Source organism: Mastomys coucha, unplaced genomic scaffold, assembly GCF_008632895.1.
Source record: "Mastomys coucha isolate ucsf_1 unplaced genomic scaffold, UCSF_Mcou_1 pScaffold22, whole genome shotgun sequence".
NCBI classification, from domain to species: Eukaryota; Metazoa; Chordata; class Mammalia; order Rodentia; family Muridae; genus Mastomys; species Mastomys coucha.
The window spans coordinates 147,073,562-147,089,225 of NW_022196905.1; the positions used below are offsets into that span (position 1 = coordinate 147,073,562).

The 15,664-nt window shown below is 45.3% G+C and overlaps 1 protein-coding gene and 1 long non-coding RNA gene across 7 annotated transcripts in view; both read left to right on the plus strand.

Moving 5' to 3' along the window:
• Positions 1–350: 350 nt before the first annotated feature.
• LOC116071092 lies at positions 351–1,117 on the plus strand. The gene is made up of 2 exons (XR_004110704.1): positions 351–458; positions 582–1,117. It is a non-coding gene; the product is annotated as an uncharacterized LOC116071092 (long non-coding RNA).
• Positions 1,118–1,534: 417 nt separating this feature from the next.
• Positions 1,535–15,664, plus strand: part of Evi5l (ecotropic viral integration site 5 like) — a 42,540-nt gene continuing 28,410 nt past the window's right edge. For 4 of the 6 annotated variants that reach the window (XM_031338924.1, XM_031338921.1, XM_031338925.1 and 1 more), the window contains exon 1: positions 1,535–1,754. The gene's annotated coding sequence lies outside the window, so the exon portion shown is untranslated. Of the gene's footprint in view, positions 1,755–2,959; positions 3,201–15,664 lie in introns of all 6 variants that reach the window. The other 2 variants (XM_031338922.1, XM_031338923.1) reach the window with 2 other exon arrangements.

Below are 15,664 nucleotides of genomic sequence, written 5' to 3' on the forward strand. Positions count from 1 at the left end.
GCTATACAGAGAAACCCTGTCTTGAAAAACAAACAAACAAACAAACAAACAAAAATCCACATGAATGTCAACTGTTACTCTTACTATCAAATAAGAAGGCCTAGCTATACAAAAGGGTAAGATCTCAAACCTTAGAAATCCTGACAGTCCCTATTCTGAATAGAGTCCTCTCTGTTTCCCCTCGTGTCTCCCTATCTTCAGCCACTATGCTGAACTTTTTCGTAGCCTTTTGTGAATCAGGCTGTACTCCACTACTCAGCAGTCTCCCCCAGAGGGGAACCACTACCCTTGCTGACGCTATGATTTCACCTTTCCTTCTATGACACATCCTTCCCTGCCCCACCCTGTCCAAGGCCTATACCCACATCCTCCAGTAATCCACATTGCTAGCGTCAATGATGGGCCATACATGCTCTCTGTCCTCACTTATTAAAAGAATCTAGGATCCGGCCAAAGTGGTGAGTGGGAGGTGGAAGTGGGAGGATCTGGTGTTCAAAGTCACCCTCTGCTACATAGAAAATTTCGAGGCCATCCTGGTCTACAAGAGACTCTGTCTCAAAAATAAAAATTAAAATTAAAAGGAAAGAAATCAGAAAGTGGAAGAGGAGGAGAAAGTGGAAGAGGAGGAGAAAAAGGATGACGAGGAGGAGTCGGCAAAAGAATCATGGTCCCATTCATTCATTCTTCAAGCATTTACAAGCAGCTCTCACGTGCGTGGCTCTGGACCTAAAGGAGACCTGACACCCCCTCCGCCACTCTAAACCCTACCCCCGCCTCGCCCTGCCCCAGGAGAGATAATGGTTGGGGCAAGTGAAGGATGCAATCGGAGATTTGATGCCAGATTCACCCAGCAAGGGTAGGACCTGACCTAACCATCCGGCCACTACACAGATCCTGGCTCTGAAAAGGAGCTTTCTGGATACGCCCCTTCTAAAATCCCAGCCAGGAGCCGGGCCCTCGTCTGGTCCCGCCTATCCTTACACTGAGACACGCCTCCTCATTAACTCCTCCATTTCATTCAGCTCTTGGCCTTAAGTCCTACCGCCCAGGACGCCAACCTCATTCCCAGTCTCATGACTCCATTGGTCAAATACAAGAGCCCGCCTTCCATCAGTAAGACTGCTTAGATGTCAATCTCTTTCCTAGCACACCCCTCCCATCTCAACAGTTACCAGGGCCTAGGTTTGAAGAGCAGATAGTAATGGACGTCTCAGAACCTTTCATGATTGGGTAGAAATCCCAACTCTGGGCGGGGCTTAGTGCCCCAGCTAAGAGTTGCTCAAGGCCTCAGTTTTCCTTCAAAGGCACACCTCTTGCCCATCACTATTAGTAGTTTAGGTGTCGATCAATATTATCACGTATTTTGATAGGCAAAATTAGATGTCTATCACAGATTCTCTCAATTCAATTCGCTCCTCTCCTCACAGAACCGTAGCCAGGGTCCTTCTCATGGGGTGGCTATGGATTGGCCACATCCCATGTCATTCTTCTAAAGTGGGCGGAGCCAAAGACCTAAGGGGGCGGTGAATTGGTTGACTGGGCGGGGGGGGGCGGGGCAGCGGCTCCTGTCAGCGGGTGAAATGGCAGTGGCGGAGCCGGCGACGGCCGCGGTCCCCGGGGGTGGCTGATTGAAAGGGGCCGGGCCGCGTGGTTTGCGGGACCCTCGAGCTGACGTGACCGCGGGTAGGGACATCGGAAGACGCAGCGCAGGGACAACGAGGCTCGGCGCGGCGATGGCGGCGCTTTCGGCGCAGGTAGGGCGGCCCCGAACCGGGCCTCTTCTCCTGGGGGCGTCAGTGCTGCGGGGCCCTGCGGGGAAGCCAAACCAGGAGCGTGACCTGGAGTCGCCTCGCCTCCAGAATCCGCGCTAGGAGCCTTGGCATTCCCAGCCCTGGACCCTGGAACTCCGGCCTCCGCCCACCCTCCTTCCCGATCCCCTCAGGATCCCTCCCAGGGCTTCTAAGACCCCATGTCTCTTCGCGACGCCCCTCCCCCGACCCCCGCCCCAGGCTCAGGACCTCTGTACATCTTTCCCAGGACTCCTCTCTAAGAACCTGTCCAGGGCTTCCCCATCCCCCAGTCTGCAGACTTCCCCACACACACACCATGAGCGGCCCCCTCCAATCCACAACACGAGTCCCAGGACCCCTCCTATCTGCACATCTCTTGCCTTTACATCCCCCTAAACCTTTCACTTGGCTCCCTATCTTCTGTGTCTGTCCTACACCCTCATCCTTTCCAAGGAGACCGAGATCAGAGCCCTATACTCTCTCCTTCTGACTCCACAGAAACCCATGCCTCGCCTCTTAAATGGAAAGATTCCCAACTGAATCCAAAGACATCAGCTCAGCCTGCTCATTTGGCACCCCTCCTGTTCAAGGGCTCCACTAAAAAATAATAAAAATAAAATTCACTTCTAGTCTTCAGAGAGGACCATACACTGTTGCTGATCATGAGCCATCTAGAGTGCATCTTCCTGAAGAAACGAACACTCAGACACTCAGGACTTCCCAAAAGATAATGCTGAATCCCATCCCCCATAGACACACCCTCCACATCTATCTTTCTGAGAGATACAGAGTGGGGTCACACATGTGTGTGTGTGTGTTCCTAAATATACAGGAATCTAGGGTCCCAACACAGACCCAGGCCCATGAGTGCTCTCTCTCCCTATCACACACACACACACACACACACACACACACACACACACACACACACGAGAACTTATACACACCTTCTTGAGCTCAGTACCCTCAACAGACCTCCCACTTCAGACAAAAGACAGAAGATGATGAAGCGACAAGCTCTGTTTCCCAGAACCCTATCCTGTCTCTTCCACCCCATTCTCTTTGAAGTGGGACTACACTGGGACTCCAGGGGGTGTCAGGGCCTAGAATCTACCTACCACAAATCTCTTTCTCCTCTCTGTCTCTCCCTTTCTTACCCTTTTAAATAGGAAGGACATTCTTTCCTACACCAGTGTCCCAAAAGGAACCAGTGCCTATTTCCAAATCAATGGCACCCCCCTACACATACAATGGGGAGTGAGATCTTCCAGCTGCTCCTGGCCCCAATCCTAAAGTCTGACCAGACTGGTAGGACCAGCATCCCTGAGCCTACGGCATCTGCTGGCCTCGGATGATATAGACTGTGCTGCCATCTAAGGTGCTCCATCAAGGCCAGTTTCTGAGAGCCCTGTGAGTTCTTTTACCCACCACCAATGTTTGGTCAAAATAAAACAGCTTCCTCCTAGCATTTGGGATTTGCTCAGACTGGGTCAGACCTGCCAAAAGCAAGCATCTCTTTCAGGAATATTTTCAGAAGGGGAAAAATGTGAAGAGAACTGGGCGGGGGAGGGGGGATTTTGGAAGGACAAGTGCTCTGCTTGACACTCCCACTCCCACATACACCACTCCCAGCCAGTCTGTCATTGAGCCAGACTCCTCACATCCCTCACTCTTTCATGGTTGTATTGTATTGGTTCTCCCCACCAATTCTGCCCCACAGCTCCCATCCTAGGGTCCCACCTGTGGGTTCCTTCTGGGTTCCTGCGGTTGACTCTGGTGGTTTGGAAGGGATCGCAGGTGGCTTGGCCCTAGCACAAGAACTAAGGCACAAGATAGAGAGGAAAGAAGAGATTTCAGAACTGGCTGTAGTTTGTAGAACTACAGAGTGTAAAGGAGAATCCAGAACAAACCAGCTCCAAACAAGCATTTAGTTATGCCTGGAAAGACCCAGATAAAAAGCCTAGGTTTCCTTGTAGAATATTTACAAACAAATTCTGGACAGATTTGAATAAAAAAAAAATCATCTTGGCTTAAAACTTCAACTTCTCCATCTGGAAAACGGGGGCTGGGGGAATAAGCCCTTAGAATAGTAGTACTCTGTGCTGCAATCAAGCCAGTTAGATTAGGCCTAGTGTGTTTCCTGGGAGCAGTGAAAAAGAGAAGAGTGGGGTTTAGCAGAACAGACCCCACATACACCTAGCAAAGTTGGTATTGTCACTGGCCCTGATGATCCCTGTCCTCAGTGGATAGTAGCCATATCTGAAGGACTGGCTTAGCCATCTTGTAGGAAGCTGGATTAAATTAGGGCTGAAAGAATGAAGAAAAAAGATGTTCTGTTGTGGGACTTATAGTCATGTAGGGGTATCCTGGAAGGATTGAGGACATGGGGAACTACTGGCAGCCATCCTGATGGACATGAGATAGAAGTTTATCATGTTCATTTGAAAGCAAGAGTGCATAAAAAGACTTGAAGGTCATGTGGCACATGAGAAGCTGCAAGACCTCCTCCCACTCCCCAGGGGACTTTGCACAGATGGACACATCAGGGTAGAAAGGGCCCCTGGGATAGACTATGAACTCTGTAGAAAGTACCAGAAGGCTTCAAGTTTTTGAGTAGAACCAACACAGCTTTGCTGTAGCCTAGGGATATGGATACATTGTCTTTTGTGTCTGTGCTTTGATAGGTACTGGTAGATCAGAAACACATCTCCTTGTAGAATATAATGGCAATGTTTATGGATGATAACCCCACTGTGCCCAGGGAATTGACTCAGGTGTCCTGTATCTACAGCCAGCTTGAGGAAGAGTTCAACCCAGAAGCCCACACTGATTGAGTTCCTGTTTTGTGTTCACTATGCCAAATATGATTTGCATATCATCTTATTTAATCCTCTGAGAGACCCAAAAGAGCCAGTGTTCCAGTATGTGCCTTTGCTATCACATGCTATCACATGCTGCTGCTGTTGCTGCTGCTGCTGCTGCTGCTGCTGCTGCTGCTGTTGCTACTGCAGTAGGAATGCAGGAGACGGAGTTACTTACACTGCGCTGCTGTAAGAGCTCTGAGAAAAGACATCCAGGAAGGTGTGACAGCGATGACTTATGGATGCAGTCACCAGGCAGGCGTGGCAGGTTAGGGTGTGCCAGAAGTATTGGACAGGGGTTGGGCACCAACATAGTTCTTTCATGGGATGTGTGACTTCTGGGGATGGATGGATGAGTTTTACCCTTCAGGCCAAAGTATACCAAATGTGATCCATATGACAGTACATACCATCAGGCGCTCATGGTCAAAAAGGGATCTGAAATTGGGAAAATTGGGGGAAGGTACAAACCATACCATCTCCAAGAAAGCCAAAATCAAGCACTAGAAAGAAGGAAGTTGTTGAGAGCTAGCAAGTTCCCTGTGTCCACCCCCATGCCCCTTCCCCAATGGAGAGGATACCCATCCCTCAGAAGAGCATTTCCAATGTCCTTTTGGCATATTTTGCCTGCACATTACTGTCTGTTCTCAACATATATCCATGTGCTTGTGAAATCTTTTGTTTATAGGTGACATGGTGGGTATATGTAGATATTTCACATGTGAGTGAATGCACATGTGTGCATGTACATGTGGAGTCTAGGGGTCAGCCTTGGGTATCATTCCTCAGGATCTGTTGTAAGCTGTCATGTAGTTACTCGGAATGAAGCCCTGGTTCTCTGCCAGAGCTACCAGTGCTCTTAACCACTGAGCCATCTCTCCAGACACTGTCCCCTTGTTTTTTGAAAGAGGTCTCTCAGCTGGGTGGTGGTTGGTGCATTCTGGTTCATCCCAGAACTCCGGAAGCAGAGGCAGGAGAATCTCTGTGAGTTCAAGGCCAGCGTGTTTATAGAGCTGGTTTAAGGACAGCCAGGGCTACATAGAGAAACTCTATCTTGGCCGGGGGATGAGAGAGGAGGGGATTTAAAGAAGAAATAGGTCTCTGACTAGGCCTCAGTGACCCTCCTGCCCCTGCTTCCCTGGCACTGGTATTATAAGCACACACCACTGTGCATGGCTTTTTACATGGATGCTAGGCCTCGAACTCAAGTCCTCATGCTTTCATGGAAAGTACTGACCTATCTCCCTGGCCCTATAAAATAGGATCATTAAGTAGTTGGTTTTTTGCCTGTGTGTATGAATGGTGTACTTGTATGTTCTGTACATGGGTGCAAGTGTTTGTGAAAATGCACTTGTGTGCATGTCCCTGTGGAGGGCAGAGTGTCTTCCTCTATTGCTCTCCACTTTCATCTACTAGCACAGGGTGTCTTGCTGAACCTGCAGCTGTCCAGTTTGTCTAGTTAGCCAGCTTGCCTTGAGATCTCCTGTCTCTGTATCCCAAATCTTGAATTACAGATGACTACCATCCCTTCTCTGCTTTTTTATTTTTAATAATTTTTATGTGTATTCCTGTTTAGCCTACATGTATGTCTATGCATTTTGTGCAATGCCCACAGCTAAAAGAGGGCATTAGATCCTCTGAAATTAGTGTTACAGACAGTTGTGAGTCTCAATGTGGCTGCTAGGAATTGAATCTGGGACCTGTGCAAGAGCAGCCAGTGCTCTTAACTACTGAAGCATTTTTCCAGCCCCTCCTGTTCATCTTTGACCTGGTTTCTGTGAGTCCAAACACTACTTTTACAACAAACACTTTATCTGTGGAGCATCTCCCCAGAACCTCCATGAAATCTTTTCACTGATACCTGTCTCCTACATAACCTGTGAGCAAGTCCCATGAAGGGAAGGTGCCTAACTGTGTTTTCACAGGTGAATCCCAGATTCACATAGCAATTTTTTAGTAAAATATGTTTGATTTTACAAGCTAATGGGCTTCCCTCCCTCAGCCATTTCTGAAACAGAAAGAGGTCAGATCTGTCTGCCTTAGGTAAAGATAATGCTTTGTAAGGCCAATCTGCTTCACCTGTGTCCACCATCCAGCTCAACAAGCCCAGGAAGCTGGCACAGATGACAGAGAAATAGTCTCCACCTGTGTACCTGCCACAGGAAGGTCTTGGAAAAGGGCTTTGATGTTCTTCCTCTGTCATTTTCAAGGACATTAAAATAGAAAAAAATGAAGAAATTTGCCCCCAAGTGAACCTGTTACAGTGGCAGAAAATAAGCTGGTAAGGACACACAAGATAAACTTATTTTTTAGGTCAGATGAGAATTTGTAGGTCATCATGGTCCACCCTTAGGTTTTCACCTGAAGGTGTGTTGCTGTTACTGCTCCTGTTATTACCAATAAGAGTGATTATAGTTTTATAGTGGTTAGTCCTTAAAGATCATCACCATTAAGGGGTAGTTTGCACTGGACTGTGGGGTCTACATAGTGGCCTTGACAGCCCTTACCCTCAAGGAACTGTCCATCCAACAGGGAATAAATATAGGCCACTGCTGATCCTGAACACAGAACAAAAGTCTGATTGGTAATAATACAGAGTGGGAAAGGAGGAAAGGAAGGAGGAAGAGAGAGAGGGGAGTGGGGAGAGTGTTGGTCGGGTATTATCATTAGCCCTGTTTACAGATTGAAATGTCATGATACCCTGGATCACAAGAGTAGAGTATAGGAGGAGGTTTCAACTCTAAGCCAAAATATTTAGAATAACTATCCACACTGCAAGAATATGGAAACTTGCCGAACATCTTGAAGAAATGGGTAAAACTGACAGGGTACATATCACCATTGGTAGAATGCTTGCTTAGCATGCACAAAGCCCTGGGTTCAATCCCCAGCACTATAAAAACCAGATTTAGTGGCTGTACTAGCTCCATTTCTATTGCTGGGACAAAGTACCCTGGCCAGAAGTTTGAAAGATAGCTCAGCAATTACAGATACCATCTGCTCTGCACAGGAACAGAGTTCACTTCCCAACATTCATGTTGGGGAACTCACAACTCATCAACTCTGAGGATCTGGCCCCCTCTTCTGGTACCCTCCAGGGGTACCTGTATTCACATACATACACCCACACAGAGACACAAGTACACATAATTAAAAATAAAATGTCACTGGACATGGTAGCACGCCTTTAATCCAAACACTTTAAAACCCAAAATAAATAAAAATAAAGTGGTTTTTTGTTGTTTTTTTTGGAGGGGGTTGTTTTAGTTTTTTAAAACAGGGTTTCTCTGTGTAGTCCTGGCCATTCTGGAACTCTGTAGACCAGACTGGCCTTGAACTCAGAGATACTTCTGCATCTGCCTCCCAAGGACTGGGATTAAAGACTGTACCACCACCACCTGGCAATAAAATGAATTTTTGAAAAATACTCCAAACAAAAATAACTTGAGGGAGGAAGGGTTTATTTTGGCTTACCATTCCAGGCTACAGCCCATCATTTCAGGGAAGATGAAGCAGGAACTTAGATGACTATCAAGAGCAGAGAATATCCATTGCTGCCTACTTGCTTAACTTTTGCTCAGCAAGATTTCTTTACTCTCATACATTCCAGAGCCCAGCATAGGGAATGGTGTCACCCACAGTGGGCTCTGTCATTTAATAGTCAAGACAGTCCCCAACAGATATGCCCACAGGCTGACTTGATTTAGACAATTTTGCAATTGAGGCACTCCTCCCTGATGATTCTAGGTTACATCAAACTGACATTTAAAACTAACCTGCTTGGTGGTCTATATCTGTCATCTCAGCACTCCGTAAGTGGAGGCAGGAGGATCAGGAGTTCAAGGTCATCCTCATTTACCTATCAGGTTTGAAACCAGCCAAGGCTACATATGATCTCTATCTCAAGAGGAGGAGGAGGAGGAGGAGGAAGAGGAAGAGAAGAAGAAAACTTAAAACAGCTAAAAATGAAAGTGAGAAGAAAGCAATCCCCAATGTTTTCCTTGTTACCGCAGGAACTATATAGCCTACCCTTTTTCAAACAAAAGGACCTGGAACCCAGCCATACTATTGCCCCAGGACTTGGGGACAACCGCAGCAATGATGGTCTGTTGACCAGTTTGGGAAAATTGGGGGATAAGTAGCACTATTCCAAGCTTCAGATCCTGAACTGAATCTATGTTCATGGTGATCATGGGAGAGAGGGGGTCTGAAATGAGATTTTTTTTTCAATTTTCAATTCAATTCAATTCAAGTTTTTCAAAAGGGAATTTAGGGTCTTTATTTCTCTTTGTAATGTCATGCACTCCATAGAAGTTGCCCATGTAGACTGACTGGCTCACAGTGCTGAAAAACAACGAATGTGAATTACCAAGTGCTCACTCAGATTTACCAGCTGCACTCAGTGTTTTATTTATATCATTTATGGCTGGGTTTTGTTTTGTTTTGGGTTTTGAGACAGTTTCTTTGGGTAGCCCTGGCCATTCTAGATCATGCTTGTGGGATAATGGACCATACCAGGAAACTTGGTAGGCTGAGTGGATTCAGAGTCCCTGGCTCCCAGGCACCCACCTGACACAGTAGGCTCTGCTCCCTGCCAGGTTCCTGGCCTGGAACACCTGTCCAAACTTGCCACGGTGGTCACACAGCCCAGAACAGAATTCTCCATGCTAATGAGATATTTAGAGTCCCTGATGGTTTAACCAGAAGCTTTCCTTCCCAGACATTCCTCCCTGTAAAAGATATTTAATCTCTGGTCCACCCTGAGGAATTGGTATGCATCCATTTTCCACAATGAAGAAGGCCTCTCTGCACTTCCAGACAACCACCAACAAGCTAAGGACTTTTGCTGATGAGCTAAGCCAAAGTTCCCATTTCCCCCCAACCCCAGGGTGGTCCTCAGCCTGTGGGTCCCTGACTCTGTTCTCAACTCCTGGAAACTCAGAGGACCTGGACATCCAGAAGTTTGGGAGCGCCCAGTCCCAACCTTATCACAGGTCCATGGAACCCAGTCCTTCATTCCCAACTCTTCTGTGTAGCACCCCAGTGGCGACTAGATGCCCAGGAGTCAGGGAACCCCAGTATCCTCCTCCCACATCTTAGACTGTATTTTCTCACCCCCCTGAGTCATGTCTCAGCACTTCACTGAAGCCCAGTACCCTATGACAGCGGCCACACCCCAGCTGCCAGGCAGAACATGGACCCACTCAAACTCAAAGATTTTCCTCTCTCTGCCTTCTGAGTTTTGGGATTAAAGGTGTGCACCACCATGCCCAACTTTCTTTTTGGGTTGGGTTGGGTTGGGTTGGGGTTTTTTTTTGTTTTGCTTTGTTTTGTTGTTTTGGTTTTTGCTTTTTGTTGTTTTTGAGATAGGAGAGGGTTTTATGTTAGCATCAGTCTCTCCATATAGCTGAAACTGGCCTTGAACTCCTGGTCTTCTTGCCTCTAATTCCTGAATATTGAAATGACAGGCATAAACCACCACATCTGATTTTGTGGAAGGGGGACATTTATGTAAGTGCACACACCTGTACATGTTCACAGAGGCCAGAGAAAGGAGTCAGAGTCTTCGCCTATCACTCTCTGACTTACTCCTTTGAGGTAGGGTCTCTCCCTGAACTTGGAACTTATATTTTTAGACTAGACTAACATCGAGCAAATCCAGCAATAATCTTATTTCTGGCCCTTACAACACTGGGGTTACTGGAGTATGCAGCACCATTCTAGCTTGTTATATGGGTGCTGGGATCAGAACACAAGTCCACAGTTAAGCAGCAAGTACTCTTAACCACTGAGCCATCCTTTTAGCCCACACACCTGGTTTTATATAGTGTTGGAGATGGAACCCAGGGCTTCACATATGCTAAGCAAGCATGCTGCCAACTGAGCCACATCCCTGGCCCATATACATATAATTTATGTTATATGTTAAATATAATATACATATATTTCATTTTTTTAAAGATTTATTTATTTATTATATGTAAATACACTGTAGCTGTCTTCAGACACACCAGAAGAGGGCATCAGATCTCATTACAGGTGGTTGTGAGCCACCATGTGGTTGCTGGGATTTGAACTCATGACCTTCCGAAGAACAGTCAGTGCTCTTCCCCACTGAGCCATCTATATGGACTGAGCACCAGTCCTATACATATATTTTAACTACATATTGTTTTTAAAATAAAAGTGTAGGGAAGGCAGAAGCATCATGGGTGACCTTAGGGCAAAGAGTGGAGAGAGGAAACCAAGTTCAAATCCTCTTCCGATGACAGAATTGGGGTACCAACCAGTGACCTTCTCCCTACCAGTGTGGTGCTTCTTTATTTTCTAATATTCTTTATTCTGTTCTTTATTTTTCTAACTACCCTTGTATACACTCTTTTTTGAACAATATTCTGTGAGGTTGGGGATGTAGTTCAGTAGTAGATAACTTGTCTAGCATGAAGTCCTTGATTTGATCATAAGTACCACAATTAAAGTATATTAGCACATATACATATTATGTGTATAATTTATTTTTATAATTTGGGGTAGGGTTTTTTTCAGATAGGATCTCCTGTAGCCCAGGATGGATTTGGATTAATTTTGTGACCAAAGCTGGCCTTATTACATTTTTATTTATTTTGTGTACAAGTGTGTGTGTGTGTGTGTGTGTGTGTGTGTGTGTGTGTGTATGAAAGAGCAGTACATGTTATTAACTACTGAGCCATCTCTCCAGTTCCTAAAGATTTCTATTTTTTATTCATGTGTATGTGAGTCTGTTTAAATTTGTGTGCATGAGCATGTGCATATGGACACCTAAAGAGGTCAGAAGAGAACATCGGGTCCCATAGAGCTGGAGTTGTAGGCTGTTGAGAGCTGACTGACCTGAGTACTAGGAACTTAACTCAAGTCCTCTGCAAGAGCAGCAATTCTTAACTGCTGAGAAAACTCTCCAGTTCAACACCCTAATTTTTTAATACACATTTTTATTGGATCAATGTATGTATATATCTGTATGACATATGTGTTTAGGCATGCAGGTGCATATCACTTTGTGCATGTGGAAGTCAAAATACAGCCTGCAGCATCTGACCACACCATCCATATTGTTAGGCTGGCTGAGCCTGAGAGCTGCTATGGATTCTCATCTCTCTACCTCCTGTCTTGCCACTGGAATGCTGGGATTACAGACATGCACTACTTCTCCAGCTTTACAAGGGTTCAGGAACTCAAACTCAGGTCCTCAAATATACACAGTAAAGACTTTATCCATTGATCCATCTCCCCAACCTCTAGTGTCTATTTTTGCCCCTATGATATTTAGTTATTATATAGATCCTCCAGCTCCCGTGGCTATGGCACTTCCTTGTAATGCCCTTGTTTCTGATGACCTTCACAGACAAGAGGTCTGGCTGATATTTCAAGCAGTGTCCCTTCATCAGGACCTCTCTGGTATTCTCCTCATAGAGTAAGACAATGACTTCAATGGAGAAAAACCACAGAATTAAATCATCCTTCTCCATCACCTCCTGTCAAGGGCATATGATATTCTTATGAGGTTACTGTTGCTGCTGACCCTGATTACCTCTTTGAACCTCATGGGAATTTTTGTCTTGATTCACTCAACAAATGTTTGTTGAGCACCTGCCAAATGCTAATAGTACATTAAGGGATTAGAGCATAAAATTAAGATACTGATTTGTCCTCAAATCATAAGGCAGGCAAGGACAGAAGCCATTGGCACAAAATTTATATAGGGGGCTGGAGAAACAGCTTGGTGGTTAAGACATGTGCTGTGTGTGAGGACTGGAGGTCAGATCCATGGTACCCGCCTAGTGTCTGATGGGTGTTATAGCCCACCTTTAATTCTGTCTAGGTAGGCTAGCAATGTAGATGAACTCTCAGTCCAAGTGAGAGTTCCTGCCTCCATCTATAATATGAGCAATTGAAGAAGATGCGGGATATCAACCTCTGCTCTCTGCATGAATACTGGTGCATAGAAGTTCATACTCCTCCCCATAGGCAAACACACACAAACGTAGGAGGTAGCATGTATATTGGGCTAAGGTATGGGTGCATTTTCAGGGGGAAAATTCAGGATGGTAGAACAAGATTGACAGAAAGACTTCATAGTAAGCATGCTTAAGGTGGGGCTAGAGAGATGTTTCAGTGGCTAAGAGCATTTATCTCTCTTTCCAAGTTCAGTTACCAGCACTCACATGATGGCTTACAATCATCCTTAACTCCAGTTCTAGAGAATACAAGACCCTCTTCTAACATCTGAGGGCATCAGGTACACATACATACATGTAGGCCAAGCATTCATACAATTCATAAAATGAATCTAAGAAATGAAAAAAGAATGTTCAAAGCCGGAGGATGGCTCAGTAGGTAAAAGCACTTAACAGCAAATGTGACACATAGCCTTAGTTCAATCCTAGGAATGTAGATGGGGCACAGAACTGATCTCATGATTGGTCCTCACACCTTCAAATGCATGCTGTGGCATACACACATCCACACCACTAATTAATTAATTAATTAATTAATTAATTAATTAAAATTCATTGAAAAAAAGAAATTCTCAGCTGGATCAGGACTACAGCTTTGCTGGCAGAATGCACACCCAGAATGTTCCAGGCCCTGGGTTCTATCCTCAGTACCATACAAAATTGAGCATGGAGGTGATACCTGTAAACAAAACACAAAGAACAGAAACTGTAAACAAAACACAAAGAACAGAAACTGTAAACAAAACACAAAGAATAGAAATGGTAGGAGGAAGAAAGAATGTGTTGGATTCAACTGCATACATTAGACCAAAGGGGCCTTTCTGAAATCTCACCTTAGTTCACAAGCCCTCAAAGAGAAGGCTTTGATTACTGCAGGGTTGTTTTGACTTCCTTTGGTGTTCCATCCCTCTCCCAACTTTGTTTTGTTTTCTTTTCTTTCTCAGTGCTGTTGGATTTTTTTTCTAGTACAGGACACTTGCATCATTTGTACTTTGTAGCCATTGTGAACACCTCTGCTATGAACACTAACATGTACATTTACATGGGTGGATACTTCAGCTGTCTCGGATAAACCTCTAGTGGGAAACTGCTGGATCCTACCACAACTTATTACTTCCAGAAACTCTCTGGCTGTTCCATTCTGAGCATCTGGTTCTATCATATACATTTTGGGTAACTGTTTCTTACCAGGAAGATCAAGAGTAACTCCTGCCTTAGAGTGAGAGGTTATCAAATCTTGTGAAGGAGTTGGGGAATGATGGAGCTTTTGAGAGCTAGCTGGCAATCTTGGCTAACTAACCACTGGTAGAAAGAAAAAGCAAGAATGAGAGTTTCACCTACATTTTGCTTGTTTAGACTCTGGTAATAGGGCTGGAGAGATGCTTTTTTGGATGTTCTTGCAGAAGACTCAGGTTCTATTCCCAGTATCCACATGGTAGCTTACAACCACCCTTAACTCCAGTTCTAGATGATCCAGTGGCTTCTTTTGGCCTTCATGGGCACCAGGCACACATGTGGTATACTTACATGCAAGCAGTAAGCATGCATACACAGAAAATAAATATTTAAAAAATAAAATTAAAATAAACCCTAAGAATGCACTGGGGATTATAAGTCTGGCATGCAAACAATCTTGGATTCTGTCTCCATTTAGAAGATGGAGGCAGAGTGATCAGGAGTTCAAAGACATCCTTGGCTACTTAGTGAGTCTGAGGCCAGTCCAGGCTACAAGACACCCTTGCAAGGTTATAGATGGAGAGATGACACACAGTGACTAAGATGCCCTGCCCAAAGAGGTAGGAAGAGAAGAAGGAGGCTCTCCTTATTAACTAGATAGGAGAAGACTTCAAGAAAAAGAAACAATGGCTAGCAGTACCCAAATGCCAGAGAGGGAAAAGGAAGAGAACTCAGAGACACTTAACATCAGGGCTTTTCTATCCCTTGCAATTGTTGGACCCCAGCACCATCTTTACTCAGCCCTCTGCTCTGACTCAGCTTCAGAAGCCATGAGCCAGACAGATGTGGTGGCTCATAATTGTGAATTCCAGCTCTCAGGAGGCTGAAGGAGGATAACAGGCTTGAGGCTAACCTAGACTACTGTCTTAGTGTCTTTTCTGTTGTTGTGATACAATATCCTGACAAAAGCATCTTCAGGGAAAAGGGTTTATTTTGACTCACAATTTTGTGTCATTCCATCATATCAGGGTGGCCATAGCAGCAGAAAGTGTGGGGACACATTGAGTTCACAATCTAGAAGCAGAGAGCAATAGGCTCTAGTGCTTTACTCACGTTCTCTTAGTTCCACAGTAAGTCTTACCAACTTTATTAAACTAATCGAGAGAACCCACCAGCCATGTCACAGGCCCACAAAGCTGATGAGTTAGAGTATGAATATCGATGAACTTCAAGAGAATATGTGTGGGTGACTAGTAGTAGCCTGTGTATATGTGGTGTCTGAATGTGAAGGAGTACATATGTACCCCAAGAGTATAAATCTGAGTATGTGTTTCAGTATGTATGAATGTATGCCCAAGTAAGTGTAGGTGAGACTGTATGTGCATGAATGTGTGTGAATGTGTGTATATCAGTGTGTGGGGGGGTGTGAACGTGTATGAATAAGGAGAGGTGGGTGGATCCCATCTTGAGGCTGGGACCTCTCTGCTTATCAGGTACTAGGTAGTCCAAGGCTATCTCATTATCCATAGGTGCCTTTGCCCTGAGCTATCAATGCTTCCCAAATTCAGCAGTAGTTCTGGAGCCCTCATCCTGCCTCTACTACCTTTTCTTTCCATGTTCTCCTAGTTCTGGAGGTTAGCTCTGCCTAGAAAGATCATTCTACCTTAGCACTTTGTGACCACAGCCCTGTCTAGCCACAGATTGACACTGCAGGAGGTCCTGTAGCAGCCCCTCTGTCTGTCTCTGTCTGTCTCTGTCTGTCTCTCTGTCTCTCTGTCTCTGTCTCTATTTCTCTCGCCCTCCTTCCCTCCCTCCTCTCTCTCTCTCTCTCTCTCTCTCTCTC